Source organism: Gekko japonicus, unplaced genomic scaffold (assembly GCF_001447785.1).
Source record: "Gekko japonicus isolate JY-2015 unplaced genomic scaffold, Gekko_japonicus_V1.1 scaffold1331, whole genome shotgun sequence".
In the NCBI taxonomy this organism is placed as follows: Eukaryota; Metazoa; Chordata; class Lepidosauria; order Squamata; family Gekkonidae; genus Gekko; species Gekko japonicus.
Window position 1 is genome coordinate 519,254 of NW_015163128.1, and position 7,456 is coordinate 526,709.

At 42.9% G+C, this 7,456-nt stretch overlaps 1 protein-coding gene across 1 annotated transcript in view; it reads right to left on the reverse strand.

The window, feature by feature from the left end:
* Positions 1–7,456, reverse strand: part of LRP5 (LDL receptor related protein 5) — a gene marked incomplete at its 5' end in the record, with an annotated part of 120,917 nt that overhangs the window by 112,420 nt on the left and 1,041 nt on the right. The window lies entirely within an intron of this gene.

Sequence of the window (7,456 nt, forward strand, 5' to 3'; positions counted from 1 at the left end):
AGACCCTTTGCTTCGACTCTGAGTAGCCCAGCCTCTTGCCTGTTACATTAGAAGGGCTTCTAGGAACGCCAAATAGAGATCTAAGAAATTTAGACTGAACCCTTTCAAGGGCCTTTAGATGGGCAGAAAGTCCAATTTGTGAGCCATACAGGAGTTGAGCCAATGATTTTGCCTGGAAGGTTTTTAAGGCCATGGGGAGAAAGCCTGCACCTTTCCTTCTAAATAATCCAAGAATGGCATTTGCACTTCTCTCTGCCAGGTTAGCTGATGAGGACAGATGTGCTGAGAATTTGGAATTATAAGAAAAGGTAATGCCTAAGTACTGAAAGTTCTTAACTTGATCTATGGCATTTCCTTTAATATTCCAGTTGAACTTCGTGAATGAGTTACCAAAACGGACAATTTTAGTTTTAGCGAAATTAATAGATAGCAATTCGGTGTCACGTTGCTCTTTAAATTTTATCAGGGCTCGCTTCAGGCCAATCCTTGTCTGGGATAAAAGAATGGCATCGTCAGCATACGTTAAGACTGAAACCTTTCTGCTACCTGAGAATGAAGGAGCATGAGTATCAATTGAATGAAGGCATGTGATTAAAGAGTTAACACAGATGTTAAATAAGAAGGGAGCCAAAAGGCAACCTTGTCTGCAGACTGCAGCACTGGGCAGACACTCCCACATTGCTTGACTGCTGAAGACGTGGTTGTTCCGCCATGCTGAGGACACAATCGAAGTGGCTCCTCCCACTCCCCCCTTGAGCAGTCTCCTGTTCCCTCCCTTGTACTAGATGCTCATGGGCCACATAAGAACCGTGGGCGGGCCGGTTTCGGCCCCCGGGCCTTATGTTTGACACGCCTGAAGTAAAACAATCATTGCAGGAGGTTTCATTTCATGGCAGTGAACTACATGACAAAATCCACCGTTACATTAACTAAAAGGAGAATGAAATGCCAAGACATGCCACCATTGGTCAATTGTTTTATATTTCCCCTGAGGTAAGTTACTTTGACTCCCTCATGGATCACTGCGGAAAGCAAAATGAAGCAGGGCAAAGGTTAACAAGAGTTTTGTCAAGAGAACACACCGATCATAGTGAACACCCTTTTCCAACAACCTAAGAGGCGACTCTACGCATGGGCATCACCAGATGGGCAACACCGAAATCAGATTGACTATATAATTTGCAGTCAAAGATGGAGAAGCTCTATCCAGTCAGTAAAAATAAAACCTGGAGCTGACTGTGGCTCAGATCATGAGCTACTCATTGCAAAATTCAGACTTAAACTGAAGAAAATTGGGAAAACCACTAGGCCATTCAGGTTTGACCTAGATCGCATCCCTGATGAATATACAGTAGAGGTGAAGAATAGATTCAAGGGTCTAGATTTGATAGATAGAGTGCCTGAAGAACTATAGACGGAGGTTCGTGACATTGTACAGGAGGCAGCAATCACCACCATCCCAAAGAAAAAGAAATGCAAGAAAGCAAAGTGGCTTTCTGATGAGGCTTTACAAATAGCAGAGGAAAGAAGGAAAGCGAAAGGCAAAGGCGAAAAGGAAAGATTTACCCAACTGAATGCAGATTTCCAGAGAACAGCAAGGAGAGATAAGGAGGCCTTCCTGAATGAACAATGCAAAGTAATAGAGGAAAACAATAGAATGGGAAGGACTAGAGATCTCTTCAAGAAAATTGGAGAAATCAAGGGAGCGTTCCATGCAAAGCTGGCCATGATAAAGGACAAAAACGGTAGGGACCTAACAGAAGCAGAAGAGATTAGGAAAAGATGGCAAGAATACACAGAAGAACTATACAAGAAAGACCTCGATGTCCTTGACAACCACGACGGTATAATCACTGACCTCGAGCCAGACATCCTGGAATGTGAAGTTAAATGGGCCTTAGAAAGCATTACTAACAACAAAGCTAGTGGAGGTGATGGTATCCCAGCTGAGCTATTCAAAGTCTTAGAAGAGGATGCTGTTAAAGTTCTGCACTCCATTTGCCAGCAAATTTGGAAAACGCAACAGTGGCCACAGGATTGGAAAAGATCAGTATACATTCCAATCCCAAAGAAGGGCAATGCCAAGGAATGTTCAAACTATCGCACAATTGCACTCATATCACACGCTAGCAAGGTCATGCTCAAGATCCTACAAGCTAGGCTTCAACAGTACGTGGATAGAGAACTACCAGAAGTACAAGCTGGGTTTCGAAGAGGTAGAGGAACGAGAGATCATATTGCCAACATTCGCTGGATTATGGAGAAAGCAAGAGAGTACCAGAAAAATATCTACTTCTGCTTCATTGACTATGCTAAAGCCTTTGACTGTGTGGATCACAACAAACTATGGCAGGTCCTTAAAGAGATGGGAGTACCAGACCACCTCACATGTCTCTTGAGAAACCTGTATAAGGGCCAAGAAGCGACAGTTAGAACCGGATACGGAACAACTGATTGGTTCAGCATAGGAAAAGGAGTACGACAAGGATGTATACTGTCACCTTGCTTATTTAATATATATGCAGAGTACATCATGCGAAATGCTGGCCTGGATGAATCACAAGCGGGAATTAAGATTGCTGGGGAAAAGATCAACAACCTCAGATATGCAGATGATACCACTCTAATGGCTGAAAGTGAAAAGGATCTAAAGAGCCTCTTGCTCAGAGTAAAAGAGGAGAGCGCAAAAGTGGGCTTGAAGCTCAACATCAAAAAAACTAAGATCATGGCATCCGGCCCCATCACTCCTTGGCAAATAGAAGGGGAAGCTGTGGAAGTAGTGACAGACTTCACGTTCCTGGGATCCCAGATCACCGCAGACTGTGACTGCAGCCATGAAATTAAAAGACGCCTGCTCCTTGGGAGGAAAGCGATGGCGAACCTAAACAGCATGATAAAAAGTAGAGACATCACCCTGCCAACAAAAGTCCGCATGGTCAAAGCAATGGTATTCCCAGTAGTCATGTATGGCTGCGAGAGTTGGACTATAAGGAAGGCCGAGCGCCGAAGAATAGATTCTTTTGAACTATGGTGCTGGAGAAGACTCTTGAGAGTCCCTTGGACTGCAAGAAGAACAAATCAGTCAATCCTCAAAGAAATCAACCCTGACTGTTCCCTGGAAGGCCAGATAATGAAACTGAAGCTCAAATACTTTGGCCACCAAATGAGAAGGGAGCACTCACTGGAGAAGACCCTGATGCTGGGAAAGATTGAAGGTCAAAGAAGACGAGGACAGCAAAGGATGAGATGGTTAGACAGTGTCATCGATGCAACGAACATGAAATTGAGCCAACTTCAGAGGACGGCGGAAGACCAAAAGGCCTGGCGTGATCTGGTCCATGGGGTCACGAAGAGTCAGACTCGACTGTGCGACTGAACAACAACAAAAAAGTTACTTTCAGTTGGCAAAAACACACCCCTTGCAGCCCTCCTAATACTCTGATTATAAAAGCTGATTATGCATATTCTGTTCCTAAGAAAAAAGCATTGGCTATGAATGACAATTTCAGCTGTTACCTAAAAATAGCCAGCTTCTTTAATGAGGAAAATTTTTGTGATCCAAGAGACTGGTTATTTAGGATTTTAAACTCAGACAACGTCTAACTTTGCTAACCCCTTCCCTTCCTTCTCCAAAATAGACTGTCTCTGTTTGAATGGACTGAACTTTCTCTAAATCTGAGGTTGAGCATATTGTGTGATTGAGAGTGCACATGCATACACAGATACATGTACAGATCTGGCTTAATCACTGGTCACTTCAAGCGTATGAGAGTCCGTTGGAGTTCTGTATGGAAAACAATAAACTGCATCTCATCACACTCAGAAAATGGCCACGATTCTGCTTTCAGGGAAGCTCGTCTTTAAGCAAGAATCTCACATTGTCAAGCATTATGGCTTCACAGACAGATTTACTTGGCTAAAGCTGCAACACTGGTATTTTCTCCCTCGCCTCCTTCCAAGATGATCACTGGAGGAATGGCCAATATTTTCAACTGTTGCAAGCGGCTGAAAATATTTTGCATCCTTAATTACATGGTGAAAAGTTGGTTACTTTTTTGAAAAAAGGACTTGGAGTACCAGAACTTGGCAAAGACAAAAAAAAGTAGTTTTACAATTAAGTACTGGAGAATGTCACACAATAATCCTTAAGGTAGAACGCAAAACAGTAGAACTATCAAGATTACTAAAAAGATGAAGACCAGCTATGTGCCAGCTATGTACAAACTGTGTATTTTGGAGCTTTGATTCTTGAGGGAAGCCCTATTTGATCTTTGCAAGCTGTATCAATGAGAATTCAATCTGACTCGAGAAACTCCTTACCCTCCAAGTAATGAATTAAAGCCAGACTTTGGCCGCCAATGAGTTAATTAATAAGAGCAGGAACTGAAGCATGTGGTTGTTGGCATAAGGCACTGAGCCACAAAAGATGCAGAGCTTGGGAAAGAAATAATCCATAAAACTGAACCAAAAAGCCACATTCTCATGCAAAACCAGACTTCCTGTTCCCATCCCACTTTCCCCCCTTTTGACAGAAAGCCCATAAAAGAATGTCTGGCTCAACAATAGAAAGGTGCTAACGCCATATAAACAGTCACTCATTTCTGTGCCCTTAGCCAAAGTTCTAAAATGCCCATCGGGGCTGTTTCCCTTTGCCAGAAACACAAGGTCAATATGAATGTTTTGAAAAGCTTGTTCTGAGCTTTCAGCAAAGTGTTTCTAAAGCTGTGAAAGAGGGATCTTTTTAAAGGGGGGAAAGATGGGGGGGGGGCTCTTTCAGTACCTTCTAAGACATGTCAATAAGGCAGCAGAAGGAAATGAAACTGCTCTTTGATTCTAAATACAAGTTCACTTTGCAGCACTGTATGCGGCAGAACAAGACTGCCCCGTAGCAAAGATTATGGGAACAGAAGAGAAGAGGAATGCCCAGAAGGGAAATGCACTGGGCAGCAACAACAATGATTTGGTATACTAGATCTAGATCACTGGGTTTATAGGAGATAGTTCTTGGCAGGGGTCATTTCGTAGAAAAAGAGGTGCAGGAGCTCATTAGCATATAACTCATTAGCATATGCCACGCCCCCTGACGTCACCAGAAGTGATGTCAGAAAGGGAAGCAAAAGGAGGGGGGAGGCATCTTCAAAAACCTCCCCTTCCTTTCCCCAGCAGGCCTCCCAAGGTGTGTGTGTGTGTGGGGGGGGAAGATGGTGGGTAGGCTGGAGAAGGAAAGGGAGGTAGGGAGACATGCCTGGCTTCCCTGCCCAATCTTCTCCAGGTGCCCAGCAGATTGGGCTGGGAAGCCAGGCATTTAATTTCCCCCCTGGGGGGCGGGACCTGAGCTCATTTCTGCTGGAGCGCCGCTCCAGGATGCTCCGGTAGGAAACAACCCCTGGTTATTAGTATTTTAAACATATCCCACAGCACAATAATTTTAAATAGCAAAACACTATTTACAGTAATCCAAATGTTTCCTCAATATCCCCACTAGGGTTACCAAAAGCCACTTTTCTGACAATTTACAATGCCATTCTAAGTAGAGTTATACCTTTCTACATCCAAGTCAGTTGGCTGAAAAGGGTATAACTGTGTTTAGGATTACTCTGTGGCTGTCTAAAAATAATATAATACCATTTTATTTGAAAGTTATCCAGATATATTATGGCCTTTGTTTTTTCCATACCTGCAAGATCTCAGATTTGCAATGACCAATTTTTTTAACATTTGGGAACCTCGAGTCCTTGTCAAAATTGATGTAGAACACTTTTCCACAAGTAAACATGCTTTGAGATCCCTTCTAACACAATTATTGGGAAATGAATAACCCATAAGCAATCAGTAATGAACAACCTATAACATTTGAGTTGTGCAGATTTTAACTTTGAAGAACCTTGCCAAGTATGTATGTGTTTTCAATCATTGTGGGGAATAACACCAGGGCTTTTTGTTTGTTTGTTTTGAAAAAGAAGTGCCGGAACTCTCGAGAGGGAAATGAAGTTTTCAATCTGTATACTAAAAACTCATGAACTTTTAAACATTTTTAAAAGAATTTTGTCGAAGAGGTTCTGGAACTCTGTTCCAGCGCATTCCCCCAGGGAAAAAGCCCTGAATAACACCATGATAGCCTTGTAATAAACATCTTTAATTTGTATATTAAGAAAATGCAAACCAGCATCCCAACTGTACTATAATACTATTGGTCTTTATGCCACTGATAACCCCTGTCCACTTCTCCCCAACTATTTAACCCTCCTTTCCCCCACTATTTAACGTAAGTACCTTCTCTAGAATCAATGTAATATTTTATACATTTTGAAGATTTCCCCTTCGGATCTGTTTTACAAAATTATTGTTCTTCAAAATGTGTTAAACATCTTAACAAATTGTCCAAAAAAGTTCTGGTATCAATTGTTTTATTGAAGAAAATGAAATTTATAATTATACCCAGATTCACCAGTAGGGAGATTTTGATAGCGAATAAACTGATAATTGCTCCATATAACACATTCCAAAGGAATCTGAAAACAAAAGGGCATCCATGTGCATTTTTAAAAACAGCCTGCAAAAATATATAAGCAATAACAGGAGTTACATGCACCCATCTTATATATACCAAGTTCTTGCTCTCATGATGTTAAGTATTATGATGGTCACATCTGTCCCCCACTATAGGTAAAGGTTTCCCTTGCTCGAAGGCCAGTCAAATCCGACTCTAGGGTTGCGGTGCTCATCTCCGTTTCCAAGCCGAACAGCCAATGCTGTCCAAAGACGTTTCCGTGGTCATGTGGCCGGCATGACTAGATGCTGAGGCGCACGGAACGCTGTTACCTTCCCACCGAAGCAGTACCTATTTCTCTACTTGCAATTTCTTGCATTCGAACTGCTAGGTTGGCAGGAGCTGGAACCAGAGATGGGAGCTCACTCCATCATGCGGCATTCGGGTCATAAGAACATAAGAGAAGCCAATGTTAGATCAGGCTAAAGGCCCATCCAGTCCAACACTCTGTCACACAGTTGCCAAAAATACCAGGTGCCATCAGGAGGTCCACCAGTGGGGTCAGGACATTAGAAGCCCTCCCACTGTTGGCCCCCCAAACACCAAGAAGATAGAGCATCACTTGCCCCAGAGCCCCTATCTATACCTTGTGGCTAATAGCCACTGATGGACCTCTGCTCCATATGCCTATCTAATTCCCTTTTGAAGCCGTCCATGCTTGTAGCCTCCACCACCTCCTGTGGCAGTGAATTCCAAGTGTTAATCACTCTTTGGGTGAAGAAGGACTTCCTTTTATCCATTCTAACCCGACCGCTCAGCAATTTCATGGAGTGCCCACGAGTTCTTGTATTGTGAAAAAGGGAGAAAAGTACCGCTTTCTCTACCTGTTCTTTCCCATGCATAATCTTATAAACCTCGATCATGTCACCCCTCAGTCGTCTTTTCTCCAAGCTAAAGAGCCCTAAG